The sequence below is a fragment of the Mauremys reevesii genome, linkage group 12 (genome assembly GCF_016161935.1).
Source record: "Mauremys reevesii isolate NIE-2019 linkage group 12, ASM1616193v1, whole genome shotgun sequence".
NCBI classification, from domain to species: domain Eukaryota; kingdom Metazoa; phylum Chordata; order Testudines; family Geoemydidae; genus Mauremys; species Mauremys reevesii.
Genome location: NC_052634.1, coordinates 2509721 through 2537001, shown reverse-complemented (window position 1 = coordinate 2537001; position 27281 = coordinate 2509721). Strand labels below are relative to the sequence as shown.

The window sequence follows — 27281 nt, the reverse complement described above, 5'->3', positions numbered from 1 at the left end:
CATTTATAGCGTGGTTTAGAAGGAAAGTGCAGATGTGGGTCCAACAACCTCTGACAAACAGGCCTCTTTCATCCCTATAAAACATCTCCTCCATCCTTCTGTAGCTGCTCAAAGGAAAGGGCTTTTCCCTTGCTCAGGAGCCAGGGCAAAAGGCTCTCACTCTGCAGGCCCAGCTAGTCAATGCTGGGAGTACATGATGCTCACAAGGGCCTGCAAGAGGAGAGAGGGTTTCCCAGGATCCGTCCCCCCGGTAATGTTACAATAGTGAGCACTTTGCCTCCCTCTAGCGCTTTTCATTTCCAGATCTCCATGCGCTTTGCAAACACTTGTTAATTAAGCCTCATGCAGAGCATAGATGTTATTACCGCATTTTATACAGAATGAAACTGAGTCAGAGGGGAAGCAACTTCCTACAGTCACATGGTGAGTCATGGGCAGCACCAGGAAATAGAACCCAGGTGTCCCGATTGCCGGTCACTTGTTCTCTTTGCTACACCGCGGTTCCATGCAGCCTCCATCATGCTTTGTTAGAAAGATGGCTGGACAGCTCCCTTTGATCGCCACACAAAGCCCTGATGTCTCCCATTCATCCCCACCAGGCCATGCTTTGCCAGGGACAACAGGGTTAATGTAGGGCACCAAACAGCCCACAATTAGCTCCTGATCTTAATTACACACATTACTGATGAGCTCATCAACTTAATCTAATTAGTCTGCAAAGCTCAATTGCCTGTCCCTTTTTCTTAAATAATAAGCTGTGTAAGCCTGTTATCCCTTTCGATAAAACCTGTCCCCTTGCAGCCATTTGTCAGGAAGGCTAACAAACGGACACCCAGCACCAGACAGCCACTGCAGAGCCAGACACACCCAGGGCCATGCTCGCCCCGCAGCCCCCACCACACGAGCTCCCGGGGATGGCTGTGAGAGGAGTAGGGCTCTCACTCATTCCCAGCCCCTTGGGAACAGCCACCATGCTTGTTTCTCTAGTGCCCGTCATCCTGCAGAATCCCGATGTGCATTCCAGAGCTGACCTGCCTATTAAAGGTACGTCCCTACTGGCCATCAGTGTGGTCCTTGGGCACTTCACGGGAGCTTGGAATCCCCAGCCAATTCCAGACAAAATTCCAATTCCAGAATGACAGGGGCTGTGGTTATGAAGGAAAAGGCAGCTCCAGAGTAATAGTACAGGAGCGGCAGCAGATGAAGTGCAAGGGGGTGCTGGTCCATGACCAGTTCTCCTAGGCACTATGGAAACACAAATAGTGCCAAAGGCTTCTCCCTGCACTTTGCTGCACCTAGGGTTCCTTCCCCAGCTGCCTTTTGCCCCAGGCCCAACTCTGCCCAGGTTGCTCCTCTCTTCCCTGCCCTACATTCCTTAGTATTGGTTGTATCATGGTAGCACTTACAGGTTTCAGCTGAGGCCAAGGTGCCGCACTGTGCTAGGTACTGTACAGACACACAAAGACAGCCCCTGCCTTGAACAGCATCCCATTTAAATAGACAAGACTAGCACAGGTGAGAGGAGAAACTGAGGCAGAGAGGGAGAGTGAAGTGACTGGACCAAGGTCACTCAGCAGGTCAGTGGCAGAGCTGGGAATAGCATCTACATCCCCTGACTCCCAGTTCAGTGCCCTACACACTAGGCCATGCCCTAGCACTGAAGGATTCAAGGTGAGATCTAAAGAGGCGTACACAGCCATGCACAGTCAGCAGAAACTAACGACCAGTCTCTCCCTGAAGGGCACTAACAGGGTGGAATGCTGCCCCCCACCCCGCCCCCTGTGTATTAACAACTAGAGAAAACATCAAAATGTCCATCTTTGGACTGAGATGTCAGTGCAAGGTGCTGCACGATGCTCCTGACAGAGGGTTCCCAAGGGCTGCCCCTCACTTGCCCCATGTCATACCACGTGACACCAAATACGCTATGTGAACAGTGCAAGTGTAGCCAGACAAGTGACCAGAACGCTCTCCTGAGAGCCGTTCACTGTCCTTGCCCCATGTCTCTTCCTCTCTACACTCATTTACATGGTCTGTCTAAATTATGTCCTGAGCCTGCCAAGCTCACTCATGTGGGAAATCCCACTACCAAGCAATGGGACTCCTCACAGGTCAAAGAGTGGGCCAGCAAAGAGGCAGCACCTCCTTTGCTGTAAATTGTTGTTGCTCTGCTGCTATCAATGGAGCTCTGCCAATTTACACCCGCTGAAGATCGTTGGGGCAGGGACCTCATGTCAGACGCGTCTGCCAAGCAGCACCTCTGGCACCGTATAAATAGCAGGACTGTGTAATGCTGGGATCAATTACTTTTTTCCTTATGTATTGACATGTGACAAATTTGTTTCTAACGAGAGCACTGATGTCCATTAGTGATTTACCGTCTTTGTTTTAGGCTTGACTGCATTCTGCTGCCTTTCCTTCGATAAAAGCAATAATCCCAAATGAAAACTCTTGTGGCTGTTTAAAATGAAAGCCCCAGACAGCGCAGGTAGCGCTGTGATCTTTGTTCTGGTCGATCAGTCAGGAACCGCTTGGCACGCCAAGGGGAGAAAAAGAAAAATCAGGCCCTGCTTAAACCAGTTCCCTTTCTTTCCTGGCATGGTTAAGTTTGAATGCATTCACTATCAAAGCTCAGTCCACAGATTGAAAACCTCTGGAGAGGTCTTTTGAGCCATACAATAGCAGAGTGGATCCTTTGAAAAGGGGGCAGTGCTATCCAGCTGTGCCTGTTCCAGATGTGTGTTGTGGTGCGATTGCATGTGTGCTGAGGGAGACAAGTCTTTCTTCCCCACCGAAGAACACTCTTGAGCTCAGCTAGTCTCTGCATACAAAACCTCCTATTCCACAGGAGAGAGTCGTACACACAACTCCCACTTATGGAATGGGGGATTGGAACTGGGCCTTTTCTATTTTCCCCTTGCAGTTCTGCGTATTGTTCAGATAACAGCCAGCAGCCTGAATGAGAAGAACAAACTTATAAAAGAGGAATTGGTCCTTGTTATTTCTGCAGCGATTCCATTCTGCTTTTGAAAGTCGCTCGTCCTAACAATCACATGTGCGTAGCACAAGGAATACTAATCAAGTGAAAGTGTCTCACACACACAGCTTTCAATAGACCAAAGGTTGCCCTGCTAGGTAATGAGGCCTCTTTGCAGAGCAGGGCTGGGCTCCACATTGTCTCCTGCCTTAGAAAAAGTAGCTTTTTCTTTAAAGTGATCTTTCAAGGCAGTAGATATCATACACATACCAAAACTGGTTCTGTTATTGTAGGTCCTACTATAAACAAAGCTATGTACATGACTATAAGAGTGCCTTTCAGGCTACAACATACCAGGTTGCACCTTGACTGACAGGTAGTGATTTAGAATAACTTTAAAAAAATTAAACCTCTAAAAATTCCGGTTTCCCCTCTACTGCCATCCTGCTGCCTCCTGCAGCCTGGCTCTTGCCCCCTAAATCAGGTGAAATGTATTCAGCTGGGTCAGGCCCATGTCCATGCCCCTATAAAATGTGAGATATAGAGAGAGTCAAAAAAAAATCTATTTAGCCCCATGAGCCACTGACCTGCTGCAGATGAAGAATCCTGGCTGAAAACGCTGCCCCTTCCCACTGGCTTTGCCTTCTGCTTCTGTCTCTATTAATTTTCAGGCATAAAGAGTAGCAGGCACCTGTGGATCCAGCCGTGTTACCCTGCAGCAGGGTCCCTGGGTTAAGAAGCTCCCTGAAAAGCAGATGTTGCATGGGTCATTGATTTTCTAGGGGTGAGCGTGTGCCATAATGCAAGCCAAACTAGCGCCTCTGGGTAAGAGAGACCTGACCTCCTCCCAGCCCCGTGAGACAGAAAACAATTCTGCCATAATTTATGGGCTCCGTTTCGCTGGCACCAATTCAGAACCTGTCTGCTCACCACAACATCTTCCCCACAGAGACGAGCACTCGGAGCGTGAAGGGGACCTCAGCAGAGGTGGAGCATCCCCGGGAGCATTCTCCTGGGATGTGTTAAAGTCCTTATACACCCTGGCCTCCTCACCCCAGGGGACTAGAACCTCGTGAGCATCGCTGTCTGGCTGAGGGAGAACCAACCCTTCAGAACCTGGTTATTTGGCACAGCAACAGAACTGTGCTGCAAGACATTGCACTAACCATGAGAACTCTACGATCAGACACCACAGCCTCACCTCTGACCCCATCCCTGGCACAGAACTTCCTGCGCCAGCTAGTTCAGCATTTTCAGATGCATCTTCTCAAAGCTCAGCTCCTGGGTTGTGGCACTGGGTTGGCAGAGGAGGAATCCAGTATTCATTTACTCCTCTTGGTTTTTTTCTAAGGCACCCATCACTGCAGGATCTAGGAGGGAGTTTTGGCCATGATACGTATCTGACTAGTGTGCTACTGCAAATCAACGCTCTGTGCACTCATGCTATTCCCTAAGGGATCCACCTGTGGAGAGCTTCAGGAGGCAGCCATGGCTCATTCTAGGTGCAACAGTGCCCCCAAAGTGTCCTCAAATACTGCTGCTGCTGCCACTGCCACCTCTTGACACAGCCTTCAACCTCAGGCACAGTGTCTGTGTTTCCAGGAACCCGGCCTCTCTCTCTCTCTGTGCCGGAATCAATGCAATCCCCTAAAAGCTCGTAAGTCGGAGGTAATTATAAGAAGCATCAATTACCCAGCAATGTGGATTTCATGAATTTAATTAATTTGCATAGTGATCGATTCAGGCGGGTCCTCTCCAGGTCTCTAGAGAAAGTTAGGACATTGTTCTGCCCGTTATTGATTTAACAATGTAAAACCAAACCTCTCTCTCCTCGTATTCAGAGCTGTTCATTCAGCCATATTAACTTTCAGATCGTTTATTTTTGTACGTCTTTCAACTCTGTTTGTTGCTATCACACAAATGCAGAGTATTACATTGTAGAGAATAATTGAATCAATACAATCATGGTATTTTAAGTCTCCCAGGCTCTCAGGAGCGAGAGCTGGCAAGAGCCAGCACAGAGACTGGGAGGTGGGGTTTTCTTCACCTTTCCAATTGTTAAAATGCTCGTCTGGCTCTATATTAACTTTCTGCGCTGTGAGTTTGCTATTGTTTCCTCTGCCTCGGAGTGGGAGATGCAGGCAGTTGGATGAATTACATGCAGAGGTTCCCTAAGTGGCTTTATATCCTCCATTGAGATGCTATTGTGAAACATCCTACACCGGGCTCTTCGGTGGATTACAAGTCTATCCCTACGCATCCAGCCCCGGGGGACAGGGGAGCTCTATGGCCAAATCTCATTCAGCCAACCGGCTTGGGCCACCCCAGAACTGTTCGGATAAATGGGAGTCAATAGAGAGGGAGGGGGCAGGTAGTTTGTCAGGAACATGCAGGTACTGGGGGTTTGGACAGCCAAGTTCATGGTGTATTTTCCTCTTCCAAACCCTGCCCCAACACACAAGGCCGCGTAACCCCTGCGCATTGCCCTTTTCCCAGGGCAGTAAGAATGCCGGACAGTACCCAGGACTTGCCCCTCCCTTTCTAGCCAGCTCCCAGCCAGACCCCGGACCCTGCGAACACACTTTGTGTCACCCAAGTTGTGCTGACTATCAAAGCGCTGCTGCCCTCTGCGGGTCTCTCACCCACAAAGCTCTCTGCGGATGTTAAGTAACGAAGGCAGGGAAGGCTGAGCAGATGCTGACAAGTTTGACTCTGCTGGGCCAACAGCCACGTCCGTTTAGCAGGTGGAGAAAGTGAGGCCCAGGGAGGGTAAGGGACTTGCTCAAGGCCACCCAGGGTGACTCAGTGGCGAAGGCAGGAGTAGAGTCCTGACTCCCACCCCAGACAGTCCGACCCCAGTGAATCCCAGAGGCCCCGCCTGCTAATGCCTGTGACTTGGTGCAGTTGTAAGACCGACAGAAGGGATGAGGGGGAGCCTGGAACAGCCCTGGCGCTAGAACAGACTGTGGGCCTGGGAAAAACAAACACGTAGCTTGGCCCAGAGCTTACCTGTGCTACCTTCTGGCCTGCCCAACAACCAGACAGGGGAGGAGCCGGGACTCAGCCCCCCTCTCTGTGCAAGGCACAGTGGCTGTTTCTTGGCCTTTTGGAGAAGACCAGTTGCAGTGTTATACTACATGGTACATCCTCAGCCGGAGCGGGTAGGAGCAGGACCCTGGCGAGTCTCACAGCTATGCCAGTCCAGCAACCTTTGCTGACCAAGCCCTCGGAGATCTCTTCAATCCCGAACCGCCGATGTCCATTTCCCACCCTCCCTCCCTGGCCACACAGCAGACCAGCATGGGAGGGAAAGAGTCCGGCCCACCCTGTAGCTCATCACTGCTCAATAGCTCCCATTCCAGGGACCCAACAGCAGGGGACGCAAAGGAACAGAGCGTGAAGCCCGATGTTAAGGTTTCCCACCATCCCAGCCAAACCCACCTTTTGTGCTCAGCGCTGCTGAGCTGCAAATGGCCACACACAAATCTGGGGAGGAAAAGCCTTCTAATAAAAAGCCGCCCAGTAACAAAGACTCCTCCTGCAGATTCAAAAGGGGGTGAAAGGAGAGGCCGTTTTTAAACTTTGTTGCCCCTCCCATTGGGATATTAGGCAGCTAAATAGCAGCGTGGCTGCTGGCTTCAGATAACCGGTTCCCAGCGAGCACCCTAATTGTCCCTGGAATCGCTTTGCCACTGTAGAGAGTAGGTCATTTACTGAGCGGTACACACAACTAAATCAAAATCCATTTTCCAAGGGAAAATTCTATTCTTATCAGAGTTCTGCAAGAGGGCTGCAAGCGGCCCGTGTTAATTGAAGCTTTGATGTTTGTTGGAGGAGGCCTCTAATCAGCTCAACAAAGGAGCCGATACATGGTACCTTGTTAGCCCCTAGCAGCATAAGAGAGTTCAGGGCTGAGCAGGCATTGTGGGTCCTTGGTTTGCTGGTGAGCGTGTCAAAAGAAAGTACAGCAAACTGGCTTTCAAGATGAGGGGATGACAGGTGAGAGGGCTGAGACACAGTCACCGGATAGCAACAAGCACTGACCCCTCCCGCATAAGCAGACTTCTCCAGCAATGGGAGCCGTCCTCTCTCCAGTCCATCAGACGCATGGGTACTACAGAACACCTGAAACGGCCAGCTTCAGAGCTGCACGGAGTCGTACAGCACCAATGAAAGGCAAGTGCTGCCGGGCCAGAAGGAGAAACCTGGTTAAAAAAAAAATCAGCATCTTTCCTGGAGCCAGAGAGGAGCGTCGGTCTGAAACGAGCATGTCTGCTCCAGGGGCTGGCAGAGTCCACCATGGGGCAGGGAGGAGATGGCAGGTGGGGCGGGACAAAAAGCACAAGTGGTCCCAGGCACTAGTTGTTGCAGCCCAAACCCTGCTACACAAAGCACCAATGTGTTAACTTGTGGATGCTGCATCTTCACCTTTACTATCCTGCAGTCTAGAACACGCCCGCAGTCTAGAAAACGCCCGCTGTCTAAGAGCAAGAATGAATCGACCTCTGTGCAGTTCCCTCATCTGTACAACTGGGATAACAGTGCATATACTGACCAGCCTCCTGGTGGGTTGGAAAGATCAAGTAATGTTCCTACAGTGGTTTGATCATCTGACGCTAATGTAACCTCCTAAGCATTAGCAGTGGTTTTCATTACAAGCAAATAATCCATCTTAGTGCATCATAGTCACAACATTCCAGCACTGTCGTGTGCATACACAGACTCGCACACAGCACAAGATGCGCAAGGAGAGCATTACACGCTGCACGACAGTCAGTCACAATGTCTATGTCACAGCACACACAGACACTCACAGCACATCACAACCTCACACCACGGCACACATAGGGTCACCCAGAGAATTAAATGCACCAATGTGCACGTACACCCAGCAATGCACACTAATTCAAAGGAGAAAGCATTTTTAACCACTTTGGCATGTCTTCTGAAATATCCTCCAGCAAATCAACCATCCCCTTCTTGGGATGTTTTCAATCTGGTTTATGTTGATTTTAATTAAAGAAGTTGAAACTGAACAAACAGTTCGTAGCAGGTGGCCATACAAGTGTGAAATAAGCAAACTGTTTTATCTGCCACAACACTGCTAGTAAATTTCTTCAAATTAATCCCAGCCTTAGAAAGTCTGTTGATTCCAACTGAAATGCTAAGCAATTTGACTCCTTTATTCTCTAAATATTTGCCATCATAACAACGTTAAGAGCAGGTCTATGTGTATATATATTTTTGCTATTGTCGTACTAACAGGTCTGCTTTTCAACTTCCATTGGTTTGAGCTATCTCCCCACTCTTTGGCGATACAAGAAGGTTAATGACCCACAACAACAGAAAATGGATTTTGAGAATTTTTTTAAATGCCAAAATTTATGAATGATTCTAATGCTCATACACTGAATGGCCCAGAGCACTCACTTTCCCATACAGCTCTGCCAACACACGTCAATTCCAACCTGCCGAACTCCCCATCCGAAGAGACGACCCAGCTGCAAAGCTCCGACGTTCCTATGAGCACCTTTGGGTTTCTACCAATGAGGATTTTCAACTAATTGATTTTCCTCAATGCTATTTCACTGCTCTCAATGATCAATATTATAAGCACAATGACACTGAGCCAACCTATTGTGGGTTGGATTCACTTCACTAAGAGCCCATCCTCATCAGCACAAATGATGGGTAATTAGTGAGGGGCAAGTCTCTGAAGGGACAAAGTTCAGCTGGAGTTCAGTTTTGGATTAAAAAACCCCAAAGTTGAGTGTTTTTATGTACACGCTGAACTGAGCCTGCAGAACTGTGCTAGTGGGAATCTTACGACAGTCTTCCCATGTGCTACTGAGGTGCTCCCCATTTTCAGTCCCAGCCAGGATCCAAAGCATATACATTAAAAGCAGTGGGGGAAAGGACTAGCCTAACTTAGGGCTTGTCTACACATGCAGGGCATTCTGGAGTAAGGTAAGGTGTGACCTTAAAGCAGAACAGCTCTTTTGGAAAAGCTCCATGTGTACTATTCATTATTACCCATAGGGAAGGTGGCCATGAACTTCGCCATCTCTGGAACCAACAGCCAACTGCGACCAGACATCGTCATCACTAACGAGGACCAGAAGAAGATCATGATGGTGCACGTCACAGTGCCCTTCAAGAACAGGACCCCAGCCTTCTGCAATGCCCGAGCTCAAACTGTGGAGAAATACGCCCCTCTGGCTGACACCTTAAGAGCTAGAGGTTACCAAGTTCAGACAGACGCATGCACTGATCATTGGCGCCCATGGAGCACGTGGGAACCCAGTAACGAGCGAGTGTTGTGGGAAAGCAGAATTGGTCAATGCTATGCTCTGCTGATGTGGCAACTCATGGTGTCGATTGCCATCACATGGTCGAGGGACATCTACATCTACCTAGAACACATCACCAGACATCAGCAATACCAGGAGAGATGAGCTGGAGTGCCGATGAGAAGCGAAGTCGGAAAGTAACTGAAATACTTTTCTGGTGGATTTTATCTACTAAGGGACAACCCATCCTAAATGCTCAATTACTGAGGGACAATCCACACTTATTTCTATATTTGCTTTTTACAACCAACTCTCTATATAACTTTTCATGAGTGATGTACCTGAGTATTCGGATTCTTATATCTAAACTGTATCATTAAATTTATCTAAATTTGGGTTATTGCAGATTGTGCACTATATGTATTGTATGAGTTTTTAAACAAACTTTGTATTTGTGGATAATCTGAGCAGTATACCCAGACATACAGACACTCTTTTCTCAACCTGTGTATTATATAATTTTAACATTAGCTTTAATAAAATATTTTTATTATTATTATTATTATTATTATTTCTTAGCGGCACAGCAATAGCATGCAGCATCCCCAGCTGTGGGCCAGGATCCCCTGGTGTTAGGAGCCATTACAGAACAAAGAGATGGACCCTGCCCCGTGGAGCTGACAATCTAGTAGACAAGCCCTGATTCAAACCTCGAGAAAGGACCACTGCAGGGCTAGCCTGAGCTTGGGAGATGCTCTGTGGAGGTTTGTTTTATCCAGACCAGTTCAGCTGGCACTGAACGGCAAATGAGAGCAAATATCTGGGTATTGCTTCAGAAAAGCTCTAAAAGGACCAGGCAGCCGAGGGCCCGGACATGGGCAGTGGGATATGGAGCTTTTCCCCAGTTCCTCTGCCCTGTATGGGTTGTAGTACATTTGTGCCTAGCAGCCTCACCCAAGGCTGGGATGCCCTTGTACCAGAAGCTGCACAGACGCATAGGAAGAGACATTCCCTGCTCCAGAGAGTTGACAGTTTAACTAGAGAATACAGGAAGGCAAGAGGGAAGATGATGCATTATCCCCACCAGTGCAACAGGGAACTGAGCCACAGAGACACAACTCAAGCATGGATGCACAACAGGGGACAGGCCCCCCCAAGGCCCAGTTTTGGAACCACTGCAGTGCACAAAACTCCTGCTGAACCCTGTGGGCGCCTCAACTCACTCTGCACCTATAGTTTTTTGCAGTCAAGGTTCCCTCAGCACCTGTGTTTCCATCTTTGAGAGTGGAGGCCCTAAGCCGGAGTGATGCAGGACCTGGGGGGAAGAAAGGCATTCCGTCCCCCTAAACCCTGTAGGTTTGCTCAGAGGGTGCCCACTGAAAAGTCACACAGAGGAGGAAGACTTGCCTCAGAACTATTTTCCCACCACTACCACCCGAGGGGGAGATGGAGGTGATCAGGGAACTGCCAACTCTCAGGTGAGCGCTCAGACCGCTGGGCTAGGGGACATTCTGTGGTGCCCTCGATCTCTCCTATTGAAGCAACTACACACACGATTTAGGGGGAGAGTCATAGGAGCAGGGGGACTGGGCCCTGGGTCTCCTATTGCCCAGGTGAGTGCTCAAACCACCAGGCTACAGAGCCACTCTCTCTCTCGCGCCCTCTGACTCAAATGAGGAGAGAGAGGAAGAACAAAACCTTCTAAAGCATATAAAAAAAAAGCCCAAAACAAATAAAGTGAAAGCGCCAGGCAACCAATCCCCTGGAGCTTCCATGGAGCTCATCCAGATTCTTCAGCTGAGATTTGCATTTAAGGTGCCACCTGCTGAGACGTGGGTAGCTTGAAGAGGAAAACCTGGCTGAGCTTCCCCTTGACTTGGCACCAGACAAGCGGCTGCACCTTAACAATGTGGCTTTTCTTTGCAAAATGGAACTTTTGTGGTAACCTTGAAGGCACAAAGACATTAAAGACCCTTTATCGAGGCAACAGGCACCGCATATTGATAAGCCCCTGGGGAAGGGGAATATAAAGCACAGATGCCCACAAGCTTTTCTTCTTGCAAGGCTGTGCTGGAGATAGCTGCCAGAAAAAGAAGGGGGGAAAAAGCACCTCGCATGTTCCTCTTCATTTCTCATGCCTTTCTCTGTCACAAATCTTATCAGCATCTTTAAAAGATCAAGCTTTCCTATCCAGAAATATAATTTTACTGATAGGATCTGAGGGCAGAGCTGGCAAAATGAAGCCTCTGTAGTAGCAAATAGCCTCTGATTTTCAGGGTACAGAAAACAGGGACAACCCTCCCCGCCCCAAACTCCATCCCACCAATGCCCCTCGGCTGACCAACCAACAGAACAATGGAATCGTGTTTATCTTGGAGATGGACTTAGCTCCATGTTAGCTTAGCAAAGAATGGCTGGTTGTTGTTATCCAGTGCTTTGAGCACAGATGCCTGCATTATACCTCACACACACACATAGAAATGCATACGCACACTCCTACCATCTGTATTTGCAATGTGTGCACACAGATGTACCCAGAGATACGTGCACAGAATCGCCACACCTGTGCAGACACAAAAACAAGAAAGGAAAGAACCCACGCCCAAGGTGGAAGAATGAACTGATCATAGCGCCGAAAGTCGCCATCTGAGGTCAGAGAGAGGTCTGGCTGAAAAACAAGACTTCCGTGTAATGAAAGAAAAAAACTTAAAGATTTTGAAATTTGTTGTTGTTGTTCTGTATCAACATGAAAATGGAACGTTTGAAAACGTCTTGTTTTTTGCACACAAAAAAAAAAAAAGGGAAACCAGCCCCAGAATCGCCAATAATCACGTCTGTTCTGGGTGGGGGTGGGCGCCTCTCTTTGCTTAGCATGTTACATAGAGAGAAATTCCATCTTGGACCTGGGAAACCTTCCCAATGAAAGTTTTACCCAAACCAATGCATTTGTTGTTTGTTTTGACAAACTGGTATTTCCTCACAAAAAACTTATTTCATCACAAAATTCCCACCTGACTCTACCGAGCGGCTCGTTGATCTAGGCCATGTGAACACACCATAACAGATAGTCCTGGATCCAACACTCTCAACAGAGGAAATAGCGGGGAGAGAAGGTTTATCTTTTTTACAGATGGGGAACCGCGGCACAGAGACTAAGTGACTTGCCTAAGTTCACACAGGAAGTCAGTGGCACAGCCAGGAACCGAATCTAGGGCTCGTGAGTCCCAGCCCAGAGTCTTATCAACAAGGCCAATGATGGAGATACAGGCACGTTCCACACCAGCACAATTCTTGCCCATCAGGGCTTGTTCCATGGACCCATCAGAACATGCAGGCCTAAGACTGAATGAGCAGCAGTGCAGTATTTTCCAGGTCTGGCACTGTCAGGAAAAGAGCTCTTCTGCTGCTGGTATTTCTGCCTCCTCCATTAGTTCCTGCAGCTCCGTATTTGATGGAAATATGCTAATATCTGCAAGCATCACCAGCTGGCTGGCAAACCCAACAAAAGAAAATAAATATTTGCCAATATTGTGTCTCTTTCCCCCATGCTTCAATCTCGGTTTTGTGTTTGTTAATTATTCCTTTTATCCAAGAGAAGGTCCTAGGCTTCCTTTGCCCAGTTGATCTTTGCTGGGATGGGTCCCAAGGGAGGAGTTCAGGATGGTAGCTGGTCAACTGGGGCACTCAAAGGTATTTCACCTCTTGCTCTCCACGTGGGCTGCTGCTTCTCCCTATGATCACTGGTCCCACGGCAGCTGCACAAAGGCTGTGTTGGGGCAGCTGGGGAAGACCGCACAAAGCAGGCATTAGGCAGCACTAGTGGGCAGTGCAGGAAGTAGGGTCATGTGATTAAAGCACCAGAGTGGGACTCAGGAGACCTTAAGCTCATTTCCAAGCTCTGCCACCGAATCACTGTGTGACCTTGGACACATCATTTAATCTCTGTCTCCATTCCCCCTCCCCCCCGTAAAAAGGGACTAATAGGGGCTAGAGGCCGCATGAGGAGGGATGTGGGGACAGAAGAGAACAGGAGCATTTCCCCCTGAAATGATTACAGACTCATTCTCCTTCCCCTCACGCTCTTTACACATCCATAGACTTGAGTCTGCTCCCAAAGCTGGTGGGTTTTCTTGTCCTTGCTTACATCACACACTAGGCTGTGATCAAACACACGGAGCCGCTGTGAAATCCAGCATCTGGACTCAGAATTGACTCTGTTCCCATGCACGCTTGCCAATGGAGATTCACAAGGGGCTGTTTCCGACGGGTCCTGTACGACGGAGGATCTGGACAGATGCTGAGCATGCCAGATGGTTGGCAGGGATTGGAATGTGCCCACATGTGTTGCATGTCTGTGCCAGGGCAGATGCTTTTGTTCAAACCACTCTTTGAATTGGGGAGTGACATTTTGAGTAGGAATACAAACGGGTGGGCCACTCCTTATGGAAGTTGCTAGCTCCTTTCTAAGCTAGTTCTTTTTGTTTGTCTTCTTGCAGATTTGCCCAAAAGCATTTCCTATGCACGAGGGAAAATCTACAACTGAAAGAGAACAAGCCTCTGGAAGAGGTCAAATGCTAAAGATTTGTGAGTCAATTATTTGCCCGATGAGCCCCTTTCTCCAGCTTTAGTGATATCAAGACAGAGGATCTCCAGCACTGGAGAACACCCCGAGTGCAGGGTTTTCCCAGGTGGCCTAGCGCTGGCTGTGCCAGACCAACCCCACCCCAATTCACACACCTCAAGGTCAGGGGCACGTGCCGGGGGTGCATCGTGTGCCAGGGGCATAGTAAGGGCACTACAGAACTCTGGCTATCCTTGACTGATGCAGTGACCCCTAGGGGTTTGTCGCAGCTGAGATAAGTTAGCGCAATCCTGCCTACACCTGGGGCTGGGGAGGAGATGTTGAGCCCCTGTGCTATCCCACAAAAACCAGCGCCATGCAACAGGCCCTCAGGAGTGAATAGCCAGGAAGAATTAACTCGCTTCCATTGGTCCTTCCAGCTCAGAGGTGAGGCACACTGGCAGAGGAGAAACACAGAGCAGGTGCCCTGTGCGGTACCTGTTCTTGGGTGAACAGGCAGCTTCAGGGCTCTCAGTGAATGTTTAACACCTGATCCTTCCTGCCTGCCCTCCCTAGTGACCCAGATCCAGGAAATCAGAGCAATGCTCACTGTCACACTCAACTTGCAGGAGCCATGTTGGCCTGCACCGGCTAAGCTACAGAGATATTTACAAAGACGTTCTGCTTTCCTGCCATAGCAGTTGGGGTTTTTCCTTCTCTTCCCCTCAAACATGGATGCACAGCAGCTATTAAAAATAAACCGACACAAACAAAAAAACAACTGTGCTCTGCTCGTCAGGTATTCAGCCTGATTGCTGCATCTATCCCAGACTCACGTAGACGGTCTTGTCTTACCAAAGAACAGTAGAAACTAACGTCTAGGAAAGAATAAAAATGTTTTTATAAAGCATGGAACAATAACCACAATCCTCCTGAATTATAGCCAAAGCTTTCATGTGGGACCTATCCCGAGAGAAAGAAATACAAACCCAGCCCAACCCCACTCTCGGGCATGCCTCATTCTTCCACTGGGATTTTGCCTCTGGAGAGTGGTTCATGGCGCCTTTAGAGCATCTTACCAAGGGATGTGGTAAATTCTCCATCACTTGAAGTCTTTACATCAAGATTGGGTGTCTTCCTAAACACCACACTTTAGTTCAGCCACAGGTTTATTGGTCTTCATGGAAGAATCACTGAGTGAAATTCTCTGGCCTGTACTATGCAGGAGTTCAGACCAGGGGATAGTAATGTTCTCCTCTGGCCTTTAAAAATCTATGAAATGTCCTAATATTTTATATACATATATATTAACCTTCCATTCACTACATTAATTTCCATCTCACTAAAAGCACATTCAGAGTCGTTTAGTAAATCATGTCATAGCTGCTTAACCACTTTTGCTGCAGAAGTCCTTTTAGAACATGTTTCAAGCCATTGTAGATAGATCAGCTATTATCTTAATAAGTTAAACATTTAAGCAAATATAGCTCAGAGAGAGAGAGAGAGAGAGAGAGAGATATCTGCTGTAATGAATCACACACACACACACACACACACACACACACACACACACACACACACACACACACACCAGAAGGTTCTGCCTGTCCTTATGGTTGTTATTCCTAGTTCAATTTTCCTAATTTCTTGTCTTTCAGTTAGGCAGCATAGTCTAGTGGCCAGAGCATCAGATGGGGACCCTGGAGATCTGGTTTAAATTTTGGCTCTGCCACAGATTTTCAATGTAACCTTGGGCAAGTCCCTTATTCTGCCATGTGCCTAGATTCCCTCTCTGTAACGTGGGGCTCAGAACACCTCCCAGCCTGATGGGGTTGTTTAGGACAAGTCACAGTTGCTCATGTTATAAACAATGAGGATATCAGTGCTTAAAGCCACTAACCAAATCTTTATGGTCCTCTAGGTTAGCTTCAGGGGTACATTTTGCTTGGCAAAATGTTGTGACCATGATGCATACGGAACAAGTATTAATGGAAACTGTGTGAAAACTCGGGCTAATCCCAACCAACAACCCTAACCCTGTGTGGATAGAACGATTTCTTCCTGGGCTGAGGAACAGTTCAACCCGGTTAGTGAAGTTGTGTGAAATGCAGCAGTTTGGTCCTGAGAACCTTGGGTGACTTTGTGCATCCCCTGAGCTAGGCTTTGGCTGGAACCCAGAAATCTCAAAGTGAAACACAACCAACAAGGACAACTGTTGCCCAGCTTGGGATCAAAGCTACCTACTTGCTCTTGGTTTCCACCTAGAACTGCAACTCGGTGATCCAGACTTGACGCAAGTTTTGTGACCTTCAGCACACCTAGCCTGAGGTTCTGGTTGGTAGCAAAACCTGAAGCCAGGTGTTTTTCCCCTCAAACCATTCTGCCCTGGTCTCCTCCTGAGCAATTTATCCACTAAAACCGTGGGCCGGGCTTAGTGACAAAACTCCTGTCCACTGGCTTTGACTTGCCTGGGTCCCTCATCTGGACCTGGATCTTGGTCCAAGAGGTAAAATAATGTCACAGCATGAACTGCTCCAGAACGCTTTTATCCCAGGGTCTCGCAGCACTTTACAAGTATTAATGAGTAAAGTCTTCATAACACACGCACACGCACAGGTGAATACCCACATATTACAGATGGGGACACTACAGCACAGAGAAAGTCGGGTGACTTTCCCAAGGTTTCATACAGCAAGTCAGTGGCAGACCCAGAGCTAAAGTCCAGGAGTCTTGCTGGCCGGTTCTCTGCTTTGACCACTGGACAACACTCCCTCTGTGTGGGCTAAACCAAAGACAGAAAATAAAGCTTCCTGGGAATAAAGCTAACCCCAAGTCAAAGAGCCATGAGCTCCAGCTGCATGACTAGGACAGCTTTACAAAAGGGGTGTGTCTGTCTGTCCCAGTCATTCCTGGTCAGGGATCTTCCACAAAAGAATTTACAGCTGCAACAGAAAGGTTAAACATGTATTCTACAGACTGCTATTTTTCTCCTTTCTGGGGGAAATAAATGTTAATGTCCCTGAGTCATTAGCCAGCTCCGAGCATCCCACGGGCAGCAGGGCTGTAAATAGGCCTGCACGCTCTAATATCCCTGGGCCTCGCAGTCTATCAGAGACACTGCCAGCTGATCTGACCCGCTCAGCTACAGCCTGTCTTGGTAATTGTTATCATGATTACCCTTGACGTGTACGAGTAGCAATGCCTTTGTCTTCTTGGCTGACATTTCTCAGCAACGCGCCCCTGATGCCTCCTCTTCGTTCGGTGGCAGGAGGCGCCAGACAATTCAGTCTTCTGGAGGTAGCCGATGTTCGAATGACAATGAGTGATTTCCCAGCAGCAGGGCAGACAGCTCCCGGATTGCCCTGGGGCGCTGCGCCAAGCCAGCCTCCAGAATCATGAATTATGGAGGTCTCCCAGAGAGAGAGCTGAAATACCCCTGGAGATGTCCCTTACAGATTTCCCTTTAGGGCCCCCATGGGCAGCTACAGCACCTGTATTGGACACCGGCTCCGATCTCCTAACACAGAGACCAGCCTGAGATAATGGCTGCTGGGCCTTCAACACCTATCTGTTTCCAAACAAACTGGCCTCTCCGCCGGCAGGCAGCTCCTCAGTGCGCACTGTATGCCTGTCAGGCAATAGTACCATTGCAAAGTCCACCAGGGAGGAGGAGACAGTAATCAGAAGCCAGGATGCACAGAGAAGCTTCAGTTTAGCACCAGATCCCAATCTCTGCAATGGACCCATACCGGAATAGCCAATACAGGGCACCGGGGACTGCGACCCCAGCTTCCTGGCTCAGCCTTTGTCTCCATCAAATGCCCAGCAACAGAGAATGGGAAGCTTTAGAGCAGCATTTCCCCTTTGACTGGCGGTTCTGGAAGTGTGTGTGGTATTGTCAGGGCAAAGAGAAGAGGCTGGGGAGTGAAGCTTCCAGATGGAGCCACCTGAGCAGATTTCCTCGCTGCAATGACCATCTCCTCTCCTTCCCAAAGAGCTTCCCGGGATAAATCTGGATGCACATCTGTCCTGCTAGAGTACAACAAGCAAGCAGGGCATGCACAGCCTCCTTTCCCCATCACACTGCTCATCACAGCTTGATCACCGAGCAGGAAAAGCATTACCTCCTGTCAGTTACACTTAGCATGGACCAATAAGCAATGTTAATGGGAGAACTGGGTGACTATTTCAAGTGGGTAGCTTTGGGCTTGCGTCCCACAGCCCAGGCCTTCGTGATGCCTTTCAAAGAGCCTGCCTGGTGCATTCTTTTATTCGGTTGCTTTATTATTTTAATTTCCATTTGTTCTGCTCAACTCCATGGCTATGGGGCTCTCGTGCAGCAGCTGTTGGCAGAACTGCCCGGAACCATTCCTACCAGTCCAGCTTACCTGCTTGTAGCATCCCACGTTTCCCACCACCATGGGCACAGCAGACCAGGCCAGGGGAGGGGCAGTGGCAGACCCCATTGATTGCAATGGAAAGACACCCAGCTGCATCAGGCCAATACAACCCGTGCTAATATACTGTGGGTCTTTTACCCCTTCTAGCGGCTAGACCAAACAGAAAGGCTTTGGGAGCTTTCTGCTGTCTCTGAATGAATGAATCTGGTCTTTTAATTCAGGGAATAGATGTTCTTTTTAGATCCAGAGGGGCAACGAGGACTTGAACCCTGATCTTCAGAGGCACTGAGCACCAGCAGCTCCAACTGACCTTGCCTTGAAAATCAGGCCTTTTGGCTTTTTGATTAAGTCCAACCAGTGATGTCATAACATCAAGAGCCATTGCAATGCTGGAAACAAGACTCAATGCCCTTCCAAAGAAGTGGTGACAAAGCAATAATTGTACAATGAAAAAAACCCTCTGCTGTATGGGTCCGAGACGGTGCTGAACAGAGAAGAATGTATCTGCATATCCTGGGATGGGGAGACACTTAGTATGCAGAAAAAAACAAAAACCCTCATAGAAGATAGTGATGGGCCTGCTAGCCCAGCATCTCCACACATGTGGGGCTAGCTGAGAGGAGGTACAGACCCCCCACAGCTGTTCTCTAGAGTCTCAGCCTTCATTTCAAAGAAAGAGCAAGTTTCCAGTTGTTACAATTGCAAAGAAAACTTTCAAAACAGGACCGGAATGTAACTGATGCAGCAATTTCTGCCTGAGTTTGCAAAGAGCCTAAAACAGGATTTGAGGTTTGAACTGCCCTGTCCACTTCAGTGGGTGCTAATTCAGAATTGCAAAGGTGACTGTTTAAACATCAGCATTGTTAACTATTTCACTGTTCATCAGGGAGAAGCAGGAGGAGATTAGGAAGGTCCAACATCATGGGTGGACCTTTAATAGCACATGAATTGTGCGCCGGGCGGGGGGGGGACCGCAATGTGTTTCATTTTCCTAAAGGAGAGAGCAGCTTTCAAAAGTTTGGGAAATGCTGTTCTAAGTCCTCTCCCAGAAAATGCAGAATTGGCCCATAATATACATTAACTAGAGATTTGTTTTATATAGCCCCAAATATATCCACAGAGCTAGAGAGAGGGGCATCCATATTAAAATACACATGCACATTAACACATCACTTATACATCCGGATTCTCAATGAAACAATCTTAATTGTTATTAAATATTATTCCAGAGCAATAGAGCATCTTTCACACACCCCGAGGCTTGGCATGATCTGTGCAGACAATGCCCCACTCCCCCCTCCTGTTGTTTAGGATGGGGAAGCAAGAGGGAAAGGAGATGTTTTCCACAGAGATCTGGAATGAGCTGGAGTTGATAAGGCAGCGATAAGTATCTACATTCTTTGGTTTTCTGGTGCCCTGTATTTTTCACCCTCACTGATTAAAAGGGGGTTGAGTCCAGGCTGGCTCCTAGTGCTGCATGGGGTTGCCAGTTGCCCACTCCCTGGATGGGTAGGAGCTGGGAGTATAATTTAGCCTAGTGGTTAGTGCTCTGTGTTGCTACTTGGAGACAGGTTTGGTTTCCAGCCCTGGATCAGGATAGAGGAGGTGGGTGTGCTGTGGAAACAGCAAATGGAGCCCTGGGAGCAGGAACACAGAGCTCAGAGGAAGGCTCCCAGTGCTCTGGCTGTGACACAACTCTGGCAGGGAGGAGAAAATTAAAAACAGGGGCAATGGGTATAACCTCCAGATGGACACGGAGAGCTGGGACCCTCCAGGCATAACAATGTCACCTCACTTAGCAAGTGGTTGGTTCTCCTGCTTTAGTTCCCTGAGACACAAGGGGACTGTTTCCTGCTCTCCCCACACTGAGCTGGTCAGAGATCCCCCAAATTCCTGTCACTGGGGTATCCCGGGAAGCGTCCTGAGCCCAGAGATTTGTGCAGAATCCTTGCTTGAGGCCAAGCCACGTATTTCAGAGGCAGGACTCCATAGACACACACACAAACCCCTGCTGGAGGAAGGTGGCTGACAGAAAAGAAGGGGTCAGAGAGACAGGCAGGGTGATGGTCTGCTGCTCGGGACTGACTGGACAAGTGGTGGGAGGGCAGTGATCAAACCAAATGGCTGGGGTAGCTTTTAAACAAAGAGCATCACGGTCCTCAGCATAACCGATAACTTTTCCTGCCTCCACTGTGCTGTGTTCCCTTATCCTAACTGACCAAATCTCACAATGCCCCAGGGTGTCTCAGCGGCACAGGGTGGGCTACGTGACGCTGATCTCTGAAAGTTGCTCCCTTTTGCTGGGAACTAAAGAAATGAAAGTTAAGGGTCTGATTTAAAACTTTCCAAGACCAGAAACTGAATTAAGGCAGCCAGCCTGCCCTGAGGACATAGAAATAACATGGCCTGGAAAGAGACAAGCAGGCAGCTCCCACTGACCTACTTACACGTGGGTGGAATACTGAAAGCACAGTGACTCCACTCACCCACTGCGTCTCTATAGCACGTGAGCAATCCCAACTCCGGGAGCCCCTCCATGCCTCCTGTGCTGCAATGGGCTTGTCCTTGGTACAGGGATAGCGACGCTGATGTTGGTCGGAGGACGCCTACCACAAGGGGAAGCAGCATGGTCTAGCACTGAGTGGGTGGACGGGGAAGGAAGCTGAGTGTCAGGACTTTTGGTTCTATCCCTGGCTCTGCTGTTTTAACCCCTTATCCAAACTGTGCCTCAGTTTACCCAGAGAGCTAACACCAAGACTCTCAAGTAGGCATTAAGATCTAGAATGTTCTCTAAGATGCTCAGATGCAACATGCTACGGACTGGGGACATCTTAGATTCTTAAAGAAATAGCCGCCTAGCCCAAGAGAAAGTGCAGGGCATCTGTGCCCCCATGAAACAAACAGCACCACAGCAGTGCCCCTTTCCCTCAGATTCTGTTTTCAAAAGACCCAATATTCAGTGTCCCAGGGAAAAGACACCCTGCCTCTTGTACCGCCCCCCCAGCTGTGGGTCCCTGCACTGCCCGCACTTACAGGGGCATCGGAGCCTGCTCGGCATTCCTGCTCTGGGGGCAAATGGAGGATTTGGGCTCCTGGCCTGCAGGAGCAGACCATCCCTGACTCACCCTTGGACAGCAGAAAGCTATGCATAGGATCCAGAGGAGAAATAGCCCCTGCATTACTCAACAGCTGCCATGGAGCAGTGCAGAGTCCCTGCCTGCTAAGGAAGAGGAGCCCCCTTATTGTGTGAGAGAGTTAATGTGCATAGAGACCAGCTCTTCCTATCCCGACTCAGGTCTCTCTAAGCGTGCCTCAAAATCTGGCACAGCTGGCTGGATGGGCTTGCGGGTGGCCCTGGGCTGGACCAGTAGCCAGGAGGGAGAGGCACTGGCAGAGCCGGAGGTGGTGGGGGGCTGTGACAGAACCGTGCACATGGGGTAGCCAGGACTGGAACAGCAGAGGGGCTGAAAGTCTAGGATTGAGAGACATCAGCAAAGTTGTGTGGGGAGCCCAGGAGGGGCTGCACGTCAGGACTAAGGCATGTTAGCAGAGCTGGGTGTGCAGAGGGGGAGCTGACACAGAGCCTGCCCGCACCCTCCCTGAATTCCTAGCTGCAGACGCAGGCTGGTGCAGCACATCTCGAGGCAGAGCCACGCCATCTCTTCTGAAGTCCAGGCAGAATCGCCCTCCTGCTGGGCTTCATTTCAGAATCCAGGGTTGTGATTACAGGGGGAAAAACTAGCTGTTTGCTCACTCATCTGTGTGCCAATTTTCCTCAAAACCTCCCAGTCCTTTTCTCAGGGTGCTGCCCCTGGGGCCTATTAGACTCCACAGACCTTTGTCTCCCTGCATAGATAGGTCCTGCGTGCGTGCGTCTGATACAGAAACGTACAAGCCCTTATTATGGCCATCCCTCTGAGTGGCTCAGGGAGACTCCGGAAGCATGCAAGATCTTGTCCTTACAGATACTCGGGCAAGGAGTGCTACCCAGGATGCCCTTTGGCCCCGTCCCTCCCGTTCCTAGCTCAGACCTGAGAACACTCACTGGAACAACGCCGCAAAGTGCTTGAATGCGCTATCTACACAGCACCATCCTACCGGGTGTCTGACACGGCAGCACCGAGCAATGACGTGTGTGCGCCAGCACGGCCCCTGGCAGGTAGGGTACATTCTTCTGACTCGGGTACCTTGGATGGTGCTTTTCCTGGGGGATCCAGGACTCTGGGTTGCAGGCAGAGCTGTGGATAGCACTGAGGTGCATTGGCAGATCTGTGGAGGGTCCCAGGACTGGAACACGAAGGCGTATGACAGGACAGGAGTGAGCTAGATCTGTGCATGCTTGGAGGGCAGGAAAGCTCATACCCAGCCTGCCTTAGGCCAGTCCCGCCCTTCAGAGCCTCGGAGATAGGGCTGAGCGGCTGCAGGCTGCCAGTGACACAGTGCACCTGCCCATCTCCTGCCTGCAGAAATACCACCTCTCTGCCTCAACGCGAGCCACCAGAGCACGGCGCCATCCGCTGGTGGGGCAGGAAGCGGGCATGTGCCACAGCCACTCCACTGGCACCTCCTGGGTCACAGGCCTGAAGAGAAGAGGAAGCAGCATTGCTACAGATGGGGCGCAGCTGCCTGGCTTGTTGCAGACTCTGACCTTTCCTGTCACCGGTCCTCCAGGGAACAGGCAGCCTTCCCCGTGCCGCCGTCTGTCTCACATCACTTACACACAGCGAGCTAATTGGCCTCGATCTGCTACTAATGGAAGCGGAACCTGGAGCTGTGTCAGGCACTGAGTGTTTCTGCTGTCATCGCCTGCATGTGTCCTTAACTCCTTCGGCGCCATGCCTGACCCATGCAACGGGGAAGCCACAGTTCCACGCACATCCTACCGAGGCAGAAGAGTCCCTGGTGCAGTTAGGGAGCTCCTGCCCCCCACAGAGCGGATGGCACGGGGAGAGTGATTTATAGAGTAGCCCTTACAAAGGGCAAGGCACGTGCACCATCATCCTGGTTGGAGCGGCCCATCAGGAGAGTGAGGGAGAAGCAGGCCTGTCCCTGGGCAATGGCACAGGATGATGTGCTCACTCCCACGCGTTGAGCAGAACGAACAACATGAGCAGGACCCCTAGGAGGCCAGCGATGGGTGAGGTTCTGGGGATACAAACTAGTCCAGGCCTTGGGTAGAAACGGCCTGGCTGGATGAGGTCTAAAGAGGCCTGATAGAATCTCAGCTGCAGGGAAACTGATCGTGCAGCTGCCAGGAGTTGTGTGTGCAAACCGTACTGGAGCAGTAGTACGGCTCTCTGCCACTGGAACATTTGCACCAGCCGGCATCCTTCCCCCACACCCATCTCAGTCACTGACGCCTCTGGCTCAGGGCATGAAATTTGATTTGTGAGGATCAGCTGGAGGTGAGGCAGGCTCAGAATTAACTTGACATGTTAATTTCACATCCTTCCAGGTCTTTGCCCTGCAGAAAGGATTTCCTGGGGGAGGGATGTTAGCTGGGGAACACCATTCCCCGGAGCCTAGCCACAGCCCCGGCTCCCTTTACTCTGCTCCAGCAGGAGTAACAAACGAATAGCGCACTTCCCAGCAGGATTCATTTCCCAGCTGCCAGTTCCATTTGCCAAGAGTTCAGCTCGATGGGACCATTCCCATCAGAGACCACAGCTGGTCCAGACCCACTCCCACCGGGGCAGACCCTCATTAACTGCACCTGACTTGCAAATGGTGCTGCGAGATGCCCAATTTATATTCCAAACTAGGGACCCTGCTATTTTGAAGCCTGGCCCCTGAGGAAAATGCAGTAACACCACTGGAAATATGACAAATCAGGATCCTTCTGGCCAGACGCAGAGCGCTAACATTAACTCACCTCTCATTTATCATCTGCCCTGGTAAGGGAGACGGGGAGTGGCATCAGACAGGGAGGGAGGGCTACCTGAGGTGCTCATGGACCTGTGCATCTCCCTTCCCCCTGGCACAGCCTTGCTTCAGATGTTTTGCTGTCTTGGTGAACAACCTGCCATGGCAGCAGTGACTGAGGCCCCAGTTGCCTTCATAAATGATACGCCCTACACGTCATGAGAAAAGCTTACTCCTCAGGCGGCCCCTGTGAAGCCAGAGAAACACAGAAACTGCCCAAATGGAGCACTCCAGGCATCCATCTAGTCCCGTGTCCTGTCTCAGTCAGTGCCCAGAGGAAGGTGAGGTAATCTCCTTCGCATAAGTAGGGCTCATGCTGATCTTAGTAGTTATTAATTGGCTTAAGCCCTGAACCATGAATCCAAAATCTGTGTTATCATTAAATCAAAGCAAGGGTTAACCTCGACATTCACACCCCAATCTGTTCTGCACTTCCTTCCCCTTTTGGGTCTGAGAGCTCTGGCTGCTGTTCTTCCTACGCACGCTACCCAGCATTCCAATTACTCCGCAGTTACTCTGGAATACGCCAGCGCTGGCAGACAGAGTCCTGAACTCCTTGAAGTTATTTCAGGACTTGTCAGGCCTGTGCCTGGGGAAGCAGGAGTTTTAAGAATCTGCTGCGTTTCCCTTGTCTTGTTACAAAAGCTAGGCAAAGGGTGAGTTATGGCGGGGCTGGATGTGCACAAATTCTGATAAGGGAGAATAATAACTTGTCAAAGATATATATGTTATGTGTTTTCTTTCCAGACAGAATATATATTGGGATAATTCATCAACTTGCCTGGCACTGGCCAGGAGAGGGGGGAAAAAGAGAATCATAATCAAAAGAAGCCAATGTAGAAAAACCCTTTTGCATTTAGTGCTGTTTTGCCCCATATAGTTCTGCTCTGAATTGTGTTTATTAGGGTCTCTTCAGACTGTTCCTGTGGCGTTAGCAGGAGAGTAGCCAGACTGGCAGCCCCACTGACTGAAGTCTGTTAGCTCTCTGCAGAAGGGGGACAGCTGGGATGAGCCAGTAAAAAGCTGCCCCACAGCTCTTCTGATGTGCCTGACTCCTAACCAATCTGCGTGTCCCTCATCACTCCAGTTATGGCACACGCTACACTGCTCTGCTAACGCGCCCCACTCCTGACCCGCAGGCCTCCTGCTATTCCAGTCCCCTGCTTCCGAGAGGCCGAGATTGCCATTGGGGTGGTCCATACTGAGATGTGGCGATGTGGTCAAATGTTCAGTAAGGGACGTGCCCGAGGCCCCCAAACACATTTTGTATCCAGTTCAAAGCCTGGCCTCCAGAGGAGAAGCATCAGAAAGTGCAGCCTGAGAAATAAAACAACTCCCTCTGAAATCAGTAAATAAAAAGGCAGCTTTCTGGTCCTGCTGCCAGCTTCACCCAAAGCACATGCACCAGCACAGCAACAATCTGCTCTTTCACAGTGAAGGGCTCCACTCTCCACTGATGCCAGAAATCAAACTCGTTTCATTTTTCTTCCTACTGATTTTTGTTGTTTTGCAAAAGAAAAAGCCAATCCTGCAGAGCAGGGACTGGGCATTTCCCATCAAGACTCCAAACACAGCATTGCTGGTAGTGAGTTATGGCAGGGCTGGGTAACAGAGACTCTGACCATGATCAAATGACCCACACGCGGGCGACAATGGACTAGGGGTCCTGACCCTAGCGATCTCAGTACCTTTGAACATTATTGGGTGGCACTAGATGGTGCTATTTCAGACACTCTTACAAGTTCTGTTTAACTGAATGTAAAAATAGGTCACAGAGAAATGCTCATTGTTAGCTGTGATACAGCCATCTCTTTGTAAGTTCAGCCAAGGATAAGTGTGTGCACTCGCTGTGTCTCTGACTGGGTTCATTCCTTGGGTACAGAGGTGCTGCCTAAAGGATATACACACATAAGCAAACAAAAGCATTTCCCACACTCACTTCCTTCATTCCCTGCTCATTTTGCAACATCGTGACGACAACCCTGGGAATCTCTCTTCCCTACATAACTACTCTTCATTTTTTCCAATGTCTATCTTGGTTTTTACTCTATTAGCTGCATTTCTGCCACACAGAAAGCAGAATTATCCACATAAGGAGGGGTTTTTTTTTAAGAGTTACACTAGTCTACTAGTAAAGCATCAGATTTCAACACTGAGCTAAATGAAAACTGATGACAGAGTGTGTGTTCAAATATCTTTGTTCCAGAAACTCTACCGGGGTTCACTCCATCCAAGATGGAAAGGCAGCCACCTCTGGTGCATAACGTGGCGGCTGTTTAATAGAACAGGAGAGCATCATACGATGGGTTGGGCGAACTATCCCATATCTAATGGAACATGGTTGGGGGTGGGGGAGGGTTAGGTTCACAACCTACAATTAGCCAAGTTAGAATCTGGCTGGGATTCCAGAGCTATAAACCCTCACTCCTGTGAGGAACGCAAGGTATTCTACAGTGACCTCTCTTTTCTTTCATCTGACGGACAATAGCTGCTGCAGAGCCGCTTCCTTAGCGCCAGACTCAGAAGGAAGAGCACCCGCTACTGAACCACCCCCACTGCTTACTCCAGCACTTCAGTGTTGCTTGACTGCTCCAACCACTGGCCGGGCCCAACACACCTTAATTCTTGGCAGAAACCTGCCCCTGGGCATAATAGCCTGATGGAGATGTAACCAGAAGGCATGGAGCTTGCCAGAGCAGTTAATTTTGCTTTAAAGAAAGAGAGACACAAGCAAGGCTGCGTCAGCATTGTGGAGGAAAGCGAAAACGATGTTTCCTATTAAACAGCCGGCTACAAACCCCAAATAAGAATAAGGTGAGAAGGAGACAAGCTGCAGGGGCTGCTTCGGCCCTTTCAGATGAATGAGTACATGTAGCTGGGGTAGTGAGGCGTTCTTTCGGTTTTTTGTTTACCCCCATTAGTTTCTTGTGGCTCCAAATGCTTCCTCATCCATCTCCTTCCACTATAATTAAAGAAGAAAAACGGTAATGAAGAATCAAGGGCAGAGCAGTCCGTCAGTTTGAGAATCTCTGCTCTGGTGCATACTAATGCCATCTGCAGCTCCCTTGTCCCATCCACAGCCATGGAGAAGACACCAATCCACGCTTCGGAAGCCTGGCTATCATAGTACT

The 27281-nt window shown here is 49.4% G+C and overlaps 1 long non-coding RNA gene across 1 annotated transcript in view; it reads right to left on the bottom strand.

The window, feature by feature from the left end:
* Nucleotides 1-27281, bottom strand: part of LOC120375599 — a 323633-nt gene that overhangs the window by 251948 nt on the left and 44404 nt on the right. Inside the window, exon 2 of the long non-coding RNA XR_005586660.1 lies at nucleotides 3565-3721. This is a non-coding gene — a long non-coding RNA (uncharacterized LOC120375599). The remainder of the gene's footprint in view (nucleotides 1-3564; nucleotides 3722-27281) is intronic.